The sequence below is a fragment of the Balaenoptera acutorostrata genome, chromosome 13 (assembly GCF_949987535.1).
Source record: "Balaenoptera acutorostrata chromosome 13, mBalAcu1.1, whole genome shotgun sequence".
NCBI classification, from domain to species: domain Eukaryota; kingdom Metazoa; phylum Chordata; class Mammalia; order Artiodactyla; family Balaenopteridae; genus Balaenoptera; species Balaenoptera acutorostrata.
Window position 1 is genome coordinate 71,832,765 of NC_080076.1, and position 12,364 is coordinate 71,845,128.

The 12,364-nt window shown below is 37.7% G+C and overlaps 1 protein-coding gene across 20 annotated transcripts in view; it reads left to right on the forward strand.

Annotated features, from left to right (window-relative positions):
• Nucleotides 1-12,364, forward strand: part of MTMR3 (myotubularin related protein 3) — a 147,114-nt gene that overhangs the window by 60,282 nt on the left and 74,468 nt on the right. Inside the window, exon 1 of one of the 20 annotated variants that reach the window (XM_007170706.2) lies at nucleotides 3,014-3,043. The exons of the other annotated variants lie outside the window; for them this stretch is intronic. The gene's annotated coding sequence lies outside the window, so the exon portion shown is untranslated. Of the gene's footprint in view, nucleotides 1-3,013; nucleotides 3,044-12,364 lie in introns of those variants that run through there. 20 annotated transcript variants of the gene reach the window in all.

Below are 12,364 nucleotides of genomic sequence, written 5' to 3' on the forward strand. Positions count from 1 at the left end.
CAATATTACAGGGGTTCCTTACTTGGATACTCTTTATGAGCAGTAAAGTTAGCATCAAGTTTTACTGTATTAGCGAACTTATTTAATGGAGAGGCAGTGTGGTATAGATACTTATAATGTAAACTGTTTAGCCAGAATGCCTAGGTTTGAATTCTGGCTTTTCCACTTAGCTGGTATAAGTTTTTTTTTTTTTTTTAAATTATTTAATTATTTAATTATTTATTTTTGGCTGTGTTGGGTCTTCGTTTCTGTGCGAGGGCTTTCTCAAGTTGTGGCAAGTGGGGGCTACTCTTCATCGCGATGGGCGGGCCTCTCACTGTCATGGCCTCTCTTGTTGAGGAGCACAAGCTCCAGACGCGTGGGCTCAGTAGTTGTGGCTCACGGGCCTAGTTGCTCCGTGGCATGTGGGATCTTCCCAGACCAGGGCTCGAACCCGTGTCCCCTGCATTGGCAGGCAGATTCTCAACCACTGCGCCACCAGGGAAGCCCTGGTATAAGTTTAGGAAAGTTACTTGTTTGTATATCTGTTTTTTCAACTGTAAATGGTAACAATAATGGTTACTACTTTATAAAATTATTGTGGGGTTAATTGAGTTAGTATACATAATACTTTTAAAACAGTGCCTGACAGAGGGAAATGCTCAATAAAAGTTAACTGCTAATAAAACAAGCTTGACAGCTGGCCACAGTTGACTCATTAATAGGAGATTATACTTGTTTCGTTTGACTGTTTTCTCTCCCTGTTCTTGCTGTTACTTAAAAAATTATTAAAAGTAATTTGGACTTGTTCTTCCTACGCAGCATGCCAAATAGTATTTCCATATTTTTTTATGCTGTAGAGTCAGCTATTCATGTAGATGCAGTACTATTCAGGTTCTTTGCCAATTATCAAAAAGCATTAAATGTATATGACTGAAAAATTATCTTGGCTTCAAGTTGGAAGAAACTGCTTTATTTCACCTTTGTCAATTCAAGAAAGGTTGAGAAAAAGAAAGAGGAGGAGTCCAGATTTGGGGGTAGAAGCAAAATTATTACACAGAGAATGGGACATAAAAAGGATGCTTTAGAAGCAGCTTGATCAAGGATTCCTACTTTCATATGATGGCCTCAAAGAGATCAAAGAGGATTAAGACCGCCTCTTTCTTGCTGTCACTTTTGTATTCCATATCTTTGTTTTGAAGTAGTATTTCTAGCTTGACAGAAATGACTCTCATTTTACACAAAAGCAGCATTCTGTTAATAGCAGTTCAGGACTGATATTACAGTTGTTATCAAGTTCCTGTTTGCTTCAAGAAGTTTTTACATGTTAGTGAAACTATAGTTACAGTTTTCTGGTCACATATTATCTATTTTTAGTGTAATACTGGAACGTGAAAGTAGAAAGCACTCCAGTTTTCCCATGATTGTAATGAGAATTATCACCTATAGTTATCTTTAATTGCTTATGAGAAAAACTTCTATGGTATCTCAAAACTCTTAAGCTTGGGTACATATCTGAAGAAAATGAAGACATTAATTCAAAAAGATATATGCACCCCAGTGTTCATAACAGCATTATTTACCATAGCCAAGATACGGAAGCAACCTAAGCACCCATCAACAGATGAATGGATAAAGATCATGTATATATACACAATGGAATACTACTCAGCCATATAAAAGAATGAAATCTTGCCATTTGCAGCAACATGGATAGACTTGGAGGGTATTGTTCTTAGTGAAATGTCAGACAAATACTGTATGATGTCATTTATATGTGGAATCTAAAAAATAAAACATACTAGTGAATATAACAAAAAAGAAACAGACTCACAGATACAGAGAACAAACTAGTGGTTACCAGTGGGGAGAGGGGCAAGTTAGGGGTAGGGGACGAAGAGGGAGAAACTACTAAGCATAAAATAAATAAGATACAAGGATATATTTTACAAGACAGGGAATATAGCCAATATTTTATAATTATAAATGGAGTATAACTTTTAAAAATTGTGAATCACTATGTTGTACATCTGAAACTTACATAATATTATAAATTATACCTCAAAAAAACCTCTTAAGAAGAGAAATTTAATTGATCAAAACATTTTGAGTACCTCTTGAGGGAACTTGCCTCTGTGTGTTTGAGAGAGAGAGAGAGGAAAAAAAGGGAGAAGGAGGAGGGTGAGAGAGTTGGGGGAGGGAGAGAAGTAGACCTAGGTAAAAGAGAATAAATGTTAAATCATGTGTACTTGGCAAAAATGCAGTGAAAGTTTAGTGGTTTGGAATACTAGAGGCGCTCTAGGGATCTGGTTGATGGAGAAAGGGCCAGTCTGGGTATAGGAAATAACATAAGCAATGGCAAGGAATTTGGAATGGACACAGAATGTCCTAGAGGGAAGAATAAGATTTTCATGTGGGGGAGACCTTGTCATTAAGAAGGAAGGTCCTCATTTTGGGGAGGTCTTGTTGAGAGGTATGTTTAGATCTTGACAAGTACTATGATAGTATCCTAACAATTGAGAATGTGTAGAGAATAATGGTTAACATTGCTTGGCTCAGTCAGTTAAGTGATTTCTTCTTGGTTAGCCTCAAATGCCTACGACTAAAATTTTTGCTTCAGCAAAATCACATTACTTTTTTTATTTTGGACTTTGAAAGTTTTTAATGAGTAATGGAAACTTATACATCTTTCAGTCCCAAGGGTTTATTCTGTATGAAGAAAGGCAGGTAGAAATGTTGGATTTATGGTAAGAACTAGAATATAGAGGTTTTAAATGGGAATGGGTGTGCTTGAAACATTTATTCAGTGGGTAGGTAATAGGAGGCTCTGGTTAATTTCTTGTATTGACCTAAATTATGCTTGTTTTTTAAATCTAGGGAACAGTTATTGAGCATGTTTCTTGTCCTCATCAGAATTAGTATTCATTGAACATTGATTAGAAAACTATTAATGTTATCTCCATTTTACAGATGAGAAGACTGTATCACTTTGGGAAGTTCACTCAGTTGGGAGCCAAAATTCACATCCAAAACAGTCTGATTGCAGAACCTGTGCTCTTACCTAGTAAGCTATATTGTAATGCCTCTTGTTAAGCGGTAGTGGTAAGGCCCTTGGGTTCAGATGTTGAGTGTTGAGTGGGAAAATGACCTATCTAGATAATCACGGTCTAGACAGAAATGTAAATAATTATAATGACATGTAGTAAGTGTTATAAAATAGAGCTGTATTGAAACTGCACAGTGAACTCTGAAGGGAAAGTTTTCATGGTGAAATTAATGTTTTCAAGCCAAGTATTGAAGGATATGTTGGATTTATCCAAATGGATTAGGCGTATGAGTAAATCAGGCAGAGGTAGTAGCAGTGACAAAAGCTCATGCATGAAAAATTTTAAAGAAGCCTCAAGTCGTTCATTCGGGACATGTACGCCACAGGGCATATCTTTTTTGAGCAGGGACGTTTTATGGAAATGTCTGTTGACAGGATCGATATGCCAGGTGATGTTCAAAGAGGAATTGACCAGAATCAGTTCTAAGTTCAGTTGTAACTGGTTATTTTGTTTCATAGGTAATAAGGTCTAAATAAATTTAATTCAGCAAATGTTTGAGAACCGGTTTGCTAGACCAGTGGTGGTGGCCCTGGTGGCATGGAATGGAAAGATGGAAATTGAGCATTTCAAAGAGAGCAGTGGGAGATGGTGTCAGATTTTGTTATTGGAAAGTGTCAGATGGTTTCCAGTCTTGAAGACCTAGGCTGACCAAGATTCCCAATGGAATATTAAGAAAGAAGATACGGTGAGGGAAGGGAAGGGAGGCCAGTGATGGCTTCTGTTTGGAATATGTAGAGTTGGAGGTGCTTCATTGACAGTCCAGAGGAGATCTGGTATTCTGCTCCTGTGCCAGCAATAGCAGTCAGGATTGGGGAAGCTGTGGGAGCTCTCACGTAGTAGTAGCAGAAACCTTGAGAGAGGCTATCATTTGTATGGGGGAGGACTGGATGTTGTTGTTTATGGCCCTGCTCAGGCCTGCTTTGAATGGTTTCAGACTTTTAATGAATTGGAAAAATAGGTCTTATGAAGCAAAATGAGAGAATAAAGCAGCCCAAGGAAAGACAGGTAGCAGTTTGTCTTATGAAGGATTTGTATTAGCATATAGTGCAGTATAACCCAAGCCTCTCATTAATATATTACCTACATGGTTTTTTGCAGTATCTGTATACCAAATGATAATGCATCTTAAAATCAAGTTTTTTTCTTTCTTGGTGATGTGTAAATTTAATGGTGTGCCTTGACTTCGGTAGCATCTCAGAGTCAATAGAATGCAGAATGTTTTTTCCAGTGCTCATTAGCATAAGTATATAGTTTTGTTTTTTAAAGGCCTTTGTGTTACATTTATGTCCTCTCAAATATCACCAATGGTATGTATACCGTACCATGGAAGCAATTGAAAAAATACCTATATGTTTTAGAATATAGGTTTTAGGTTAGATGTTGAAGAGTAAATCAGTAGAAAATGTAAACTCTTCCCCAGGTTTTTATATTTCTTTGCATTTTAGCATATGTGTGTCCTGACTAAAAACAGAATACAGAATGTTGTCCATTCATAGGCCTGATGTTTACCAGAGAGCTTGGGTAAATGCATTATTTCTTACACCTGTTTTAGACTTCAGTTTCTTTGACAAACTATTTTCATGTTGGAAAATGCAAGAAACATGAGTGGCTCAGATTGACCTTGAAAGTGTGGTACTGTTCTTAGTAGTTATGTTCACATGCTTATTGGAAACTTGAGAATTCCTGTTACTTGTCTGTGTGGATTTTTTTTTTTTTTTTTGGCTGCACCACGCCGCATGCAGGATCTTAGTTCCTGACCAGGGATCGAACTCCTGTCCCCTGCAGTGGAAGCTTGGAGTCCTAACCACTGGACCACCAGGGAAGTCCTAGTACTTAAGTTTTTTGATGTATAAACAGTATATTTAGAATACTCAATATGTTTAGAATAGGTTGATATTAGGCTGTATGTTTGAGCAGTTTTTCATCTTGTTTTAGAGAATATTTTACCTATATTTTATTTTTATTTATGTATTTATTTTTTAAATAAATAAATTTATTTATTTAGCTGTGTCGGGTCTTTGTTGCTGCATGTGGGCTTTTCTCTAGTTGCGGCGAGCGGGGGCTACTCTTTGTTGTGGTGCGCGGGCTTCTCATTGCGGTGGTGTCTCTTGTTGTGGAGCACGGGCTCTAGAGCGCAGGCTCAGTAGTTGTGGTGCATGGGCTTAGTTGCTCCGCGGCAGGTGGGATCTTCCCGGATCAGGGCTCGAACCCGTGTTCCCTGAATTGGTAGGCAGATTCTTAACCACTGTGCCACCAGGGAAGTCCCTTACCTATATTTTAATGTGCTTACTATGAATATAAGTAATTTAGCCAGCATGTTTTTTAAAAAAGCTCCCGCCCCCTTCCTTTTCTGATTAATGGATTAAGCAAATTGATAGCTTAAGAATTTTTAAAATTCAAGATTTGGTTTTTGTCTTCAGTTTGAACCTATGACTTGTCTTGAGGTTTTCAGAGTGGTTAATTTAAGTGCAGTTATTTAAGGACAAAGGAGAACCCTCTTTACTTAATAAGACAGCTTTATTACTTATTAGCTTAGGACTTTTGCCCTCCTTTTCTTAAGTAAAGCATGTTCGTGAATTCTACTTTTTGACTTTAAGCTGAAAATTTTTTCTTCCTGTGTATATTTTGATGGCAGTTACATGTTTCCCTCTGTTTACATGAGATAAATATTACTAGTTTAAAAGTGTGGGTCTTTTTCTGGGGATCTGTTGAATTGTATTGGTCTTAAAAGGATTCTTAAGAAGATGGTGTTCTGGTCAAGATGATTTCTGGTCTTTTGGCTATTTAATAATTGAGGAGAATTGAGGAGGTTATTGGGTTTTTATTGGCTTGTTTTCAAAAATATGAGTAGCTCCCTACCTAATTGCCAGAATATAAATTTTAACTAGGCCAGCAGGAAGAGTGGATTCTTTTTGTTGCACATATAGCCTCTACTATTGGAATTTTGTTTCTCTTTTCTGAATGTACCTATTGGCTAGTTGGAGTTGGACAGTTTATAATTGAGATGACAGCAGTTAAAAATTGAAATCCGTTTCTTCTCTTCATTGTTAAATTTTATGGTTAAAGGATGGATTTGCATTTTCATTCAGCTTTCTGGTCCTTGTCCATTTTTTTTTTTAAATTTTATTTATTTATTTATTTATTTATGGCTGTGTTGGGTCTTTGCTTCTGTGCGAGGGCCCTCTCCAGTTGTGGCAAACGGGGGCCACTCTTCATCGCGGTGCGCGGGCCTCTCACCATCGCAGCCTCTCCTGTTGCAGAGCACAGGCTCCAGACGCGCAGGCTCAACAATTGTGGCCCACGGGCCCAGTCACTCTGCGGCACGTGGGATCTTCCCAGACCAGGGCTCAAACCCGTGTCCCTTGCATTGGCAGGCAGACTCTCAACCACTGCGCCACCAGGGAAGCCCTCCTTGTCCATTTTGATGCCAGTTACTCTGCATAAAACTAAGTGGAGTGAACCAGAATTTTTCTGAAGAATCTGTTTACAGATGGGGAGAGAAACATTAACATTCCTATATATTATTAATAAACTGATAAGCAGTATGCAGATTAGCTAGGTTTGGAATACTGATAGCTATTTTTTGAGTGTAGTTTAATTCCAGATTTTTCCTAGAATTGGTGTTGAATATCCCAAGTACCTAGGCATAATAGGAAAACCATGTCATTTATACATGGGCATACTCTTGACTTCCTATGGTAAGCAGACCTTCAAACTAAGTTGCTCGTCTTTCTAGAAAAGAAACCTCTTTTCCAGCAGTGAGGGCGGAGAGTTGGTGTAAAAAGGGTGGGTTTTGGAGAGTCTGTTTTTGCCCCTCTAGGGCAGGGTGCAGAAGCAAAGCATATTAGAATAAACTGTAAATTTGCAGATTTCAAAATGACATTGGTATATTGAATTCTGCATAATTTTTTAGTTGTCTTTAACAAAAATAAGTTTTTTTGTCTTTGCTACCTCACTGATTTCTTTTTCTGAATGCATAAGAAATAGGAGCTCATAATTTAAGCCTTATTAAAAAAACCTTTTGAGAACCTATTATAAAACTGCTCATCTTCATAGGGATTGGTCATTTAAGTGTTTTGTCCAAGAAAATGCAGTTATAATTTTATTCTTTGAACAGTAGGAGGCATGGACAGAGTTTGCAGTCTTATGTTGAGATAATCGTGATATTTTAAGAGGGGCAGAAGTCATTACAGGATTATAATTAGGAAAATTTAAGTTTCCATGAAGAGGTATGCACTTTCTGATTAGGAATCTTTCTTTTTTTAAAAATAGAACATTTGACCTATGCATTGCCCATGAGAATTTTGATTTAGGACAGTGTAGGGGAGAAAGGAGGGGGAAACAAAACTACTTCTTTCCTCTTCATCAGAGGTTAACTGAGAACAAGTGGCAGGACATTAATGAGCATGCAAAAATTTGCTTTCTCTTAATTTCCCAACAGTAGACCTTGGAATTAGTCAAAGAAACAAAAGTCAGGAAACATTTTTCCAACACTGGGGCTAGTCTTTCTGATCTTTCCATAGCAGTTATAAATAGTGAACTACCCCTGGCACTTAGATGAAATGATGCTGCTTGGCTTTTAATTTAGTTAATTTCTAGTGCTTTGAATGCCTGGATTTTCTATCTCGATAACCAAGACTTAAGTATTTGGTTTCTGTTAGAGTTTTTTTTCTTAGGAGATAGGGAACATTTCTTCATTTACCATGGTGAATCTAAATGCTGCCTTATAAAATTAGATTTAAAATCCTTAATTTCAGTAGTAAAATGATACCTGCCTTGTTACTTTTCATGGAGGATATAGAGTCAGAAAATAACGTTGCGAATTACTCATAGAAATTCCTTATAATCCTATTAATGATTTAATATATCTGAGTTAGTAGTATGAAGTGAATGTTTTCTTTTTTTTTAAAAAAAATAGTATTTATTTATTTATTTGGTTGCACCGGGTCTTAGTTGCGGCTTGCTGGCTCCTTAGTTGCAGCACATGGGCTCCTTAGTTGTGGCAGGTGGGCTCCTTAGTTGGGGCATGTGAACTCTTTGTTGTGCCATGCATGTGGGATCTAGTTCCCTGACCAGGGATTGAACCCAGGCCCCTTGCTTTGGGAGCACAGAGTCTTGTCCACTGCGCCAGCAGGGAAGTCCCGTGAATGTTTTCTTTATAGAAGTGATCATAAAGAGCAAGTCAAAACATTAAAAAAACCTTTTTTGAAATTATTTTTACCCTTTTTAGCAGATTGTATTATATCTTCGGTTTTAATCTTTTCTGGTCACCACCAGAAAATGTCTTCACCAAGACATCATGTATGATTTATGCTCCCCCGCCCCCCTTTTGTATAAGGATTGTTTAAAAGGGAAACACTTGTAAGATAAGTGATTTTAAAAGGTACAAATCAAATTTGATAAAGTTGGTTTGATCACAGCTGATCTTTTCTGAGAACATGGTCAGGGCTTCCTTTTGCCCACGTGAGATGTGAAAAGGAAAAAGGTGTATCTGAAATACAGTCAGATCTTAATGTCTAAAAATGCTAGAGCACAGTTTCTTTGCTTTTGACTTCTCACATTTTTGGGTCCCATTTGGAAAAGCAGCTGTCAGTATTTCAGCCACTTACATGAAGACAAATGATCTTAAGTATTGATCGCTAACCAACTGTTTGAAATTCTGTCTATTGCAGATACTCCTTTGAGGAATGTATTCAGAACTTCTCCCACATTAAAACAAAACAAAACAAAACAAACTCCTCATAGAATGAACCACGCTCTGTACCACTAATGTAGTCACAGAATTATTCAAGATTGATCTTTGGTCATTATCTATTGAAACAATTTTACTTGTTAGAGTGAACATTATCATTAATGTTGCTGGTTCAAGAGACTTACTGCTAGTAAAAGGCTCTTTGATACAGAAATTTGATTATAACATGGAGTTCATCTGACCGTTTCTGACAACTTACTGGATTTTTGTTTTTCAAGAAGATGGTTGTTTTTGCTTAGGAAATGATAATATTTTAGCTGCTTATCTGTGTCCTACAGCTGGCAGAGGAATGCAGTACTCTGACCATGAATTTGCGTCTGGATCCCTGAAAACACACAGACCTTACTTAGTGTTTTCAAAAGAGGTAGAAAAGACATGTGGCATCTTTTTAAAAGTTTTTTTTTTAAAATAAATTACCTTGTTTAGAAAACTCAGTGAGTTTTCCAGGACACTGACTCAATTTTGTATTTAGTTTCTTTTTACTTTTTTTTTTTTGAAACATGGTCCTAATAAGTAGGGGGGAAAAGTCCAACTGAGAGCATTCAGCCATACTTTTTATTTTATTTTTTAACATCTTTATTGGAGTATAATTGCTTTACAATGGTGTGTTTCTGCTTTATAACAAAGTGAATCAGCTATACAGCCATACTTTTTGAACTGTCTCTTGGTTTTTATTTTCATTTATAGTTGGCTTCAGCAGCAAAAGTTTAGAAAACTTGAGGTTTGGGCTCCTGTACAGGGAGTAAGACCAAACCACAGTAGTTTTACTCAGTTGCTAAATGCTTGGGTTTTGGGTAATACTGGTAATTAAATCATCTCCCCACCATGGAATAATCTCCCCAACATGCCATAGAATCCTAGTTTGGGAAGGTCACATCATCCATCAGATATCCGAAAAGTTACTGGGTATAAATGAGGGAAACACTAAGAAGCTGAAAAACTTGCCCAAAGTAGTAGCAGTTGTAAAGTCACTTCTTAAAATTTAACATCTCTGAATTACTTTATGACCTCCACACTCAAGTTTTGCTGTCAGTGTTTCTTACTATGCAGTGCATGTGCAAGAAAAGCCATTTCTTTCACATACAGTGAACATAAAAGATTCCTTTAAAATTACTCAGTGTTGCCTTCTTAAAGTTTTGAACCCTCAGTCATTCCTGCATTTGAAAGTGAGACAGGGCTGTAAAAAAATACTTCATGGGGTGGGATAGGGAGTGTGGGAGGGAGACACAAGAGGGAGGAGATATGGGGATATATGTATATGTATAGCTGATTCACTTTGTTATAAAGCAGAAACTAACACACCATTGTAAAGCAATTATACTCCAGTAAAGATGTTAAAAAAAAAAAAACAAACCTTCATTGTTCTTTTGAAGTTAAAATGTACCCTAGGCAAAAAAGTGCTGCTTTAGCCACCCTTCCTCCCCCTGGACACCCCCCCCACACACACACATTTTAGGAGGCCTTGCCTGAGTCTCTTAAGTTTTTCCTTGTGAATTTGGTTTGACCTAATTAGTTTTTGTAGTTTGGATTCACTTATTATATAAATGGCCCAAATTGGTGTGCCTCTTTGTTGAAGCTGATCTAGTAGGTGGCATATACATGATAACAAACTCTTCCATGTAGGTGTCCATTCCTTATTAGCCTTCTCAGGGCCTCCATGCCCTTCCTCTTAATCAGTATCTCATTGTCTTCCAGAAAGACATTGACTGTGCTTTGCAGCTGCACGGTAATATCTAGTATTTTAGTATTTAATAATCAAGTATGTTTTTTATTCTCTTTAGGGTTTCCTCTTGAAATAGATAAAATTCTATCCATAGTATAATACACGATTGTAAAAAAATTTACCTTTTTCGGATAACTGCAAATTCTTTTTTTTTTTTCTTTTAACACTATTCCCCAGATGGAACTTAAGGGTGACCATAGTTAACCCTTGCCCCACACTGCTGCCCTGGCTGGCTGTTCATTAGTGCTTTATGTGTTTAAGAATCCCATGTTATTAGACACTTTAGGTAATTGCTTAGATTTAACGTAACCACTTTACATTCTACCTCTTCAAATATATGACCGTTCAAGGTCACCCAAACATAACTGTTCCTACTCTGAGGTGTACATGACTGGTATCACAGGATATCATCTGGCTTCATGAGAAGGTAGCTTGTGGCACCAAAGAGCTTCTTTCAGACTTACTTCTACATGGCCTTTATCTGGCAAATAGTCCTAAGAGGCATGGGCAGTTTTTAAAATTTTGTTGGCAGTGTTTCACAATGGCATACTTGTTTCCAACTAAGTAGATGTTTGGTTGTGGTTAAGAGGAGTCATTGCTGGCATTGAAGCAGACCTGCCTGAACCTTTTTGTTGAATCTTCCTGTTGTTTGGTCTATGTCTTGGAGCTTTACACCTGTGGAAACTATACACAAACACTTTTGTATTAATAGACTTATATCTTTGACAGAATAAATTACCAAGTAATTTCTAAAACATGTCAGATGATCCTTGTAGTAGAGGTAGTGATTTCTTTGAAGTAAATGTAACACCATCAATTCATTTTTACCCCTAGACTTAACCTGTCTCTTGAATTTAATCCCATTTCACCCCTAATTACTGGCTGGACATACATCTACTTGGGAGGCCACCTTTAAAGTCAGTGTATCATATCTGGTGTTGCTTCCTTGGAATCTACCCTTCATTTCTTAACAATACCGTTGTTTTTCTACTCACCACAGGCCTTAGAATTTTGCAGTTATCTTTGACAACTTGCTCTGCCCTCTTTTTTCCATTCCTAATCAACTACCAAGCTCAGGCAATTAATGCTTTCACTCATTTTGGTGTCTTCTTCTGCATTTTTACTATGGTTGAGACATTGGGCCCTTAGCAGTTCATATCTGCACTACTAGTCTAGGAACATCCTAAGTGACTTTTCCCCTCCAAACCATCCTACTTGCTGCTTTTATTTATTTATTTATTTATTTATTTATTTATTTATTTATTTATTTATGGCTGTGTTGGGTCTTCGTTTCTGTGCGAGGGCTTTCTCTAGTTGTGGCAAGCGGGGGCCACTCTTCATCGCGGTGCGCGGGCCTCTCACTATCGTGGCCTCTCTTGTTGCGGAGCACAGGCTCCAGATGCGCAGGCTCAGTAATTGTGGCTCACGGGCCTAGTTGCTCCGTGGCATGTGGGATCCTCCCAGACCAGGGCTCGAACCCGTGTCCCCTGCATTGGCAGGCGGATTCTCAACCACTGCGCCACCAGGGAAGCCCCTTGCTGCTTTTTAATACCACCATTTTCATGTTGTTATTCTCCTGCTCATAAAGCTTTTGGTTTAGTGCCATCGAATGAAATCTAGATTCCTTAGCCTGGCATTCAAGGCCCACAGTGTGTCCTATCTTTTTAGTCTTATTTTCCTGAACATGATTGGTATTCTGACCTATTCTTTATTTCTCAAAAATGTGCTTTCTTCCCACTGTGGTATTAACAGCCATCCTTACTTGGCTTCCATCCCCTCTTTCTCTTTATTTAAATTCCACCT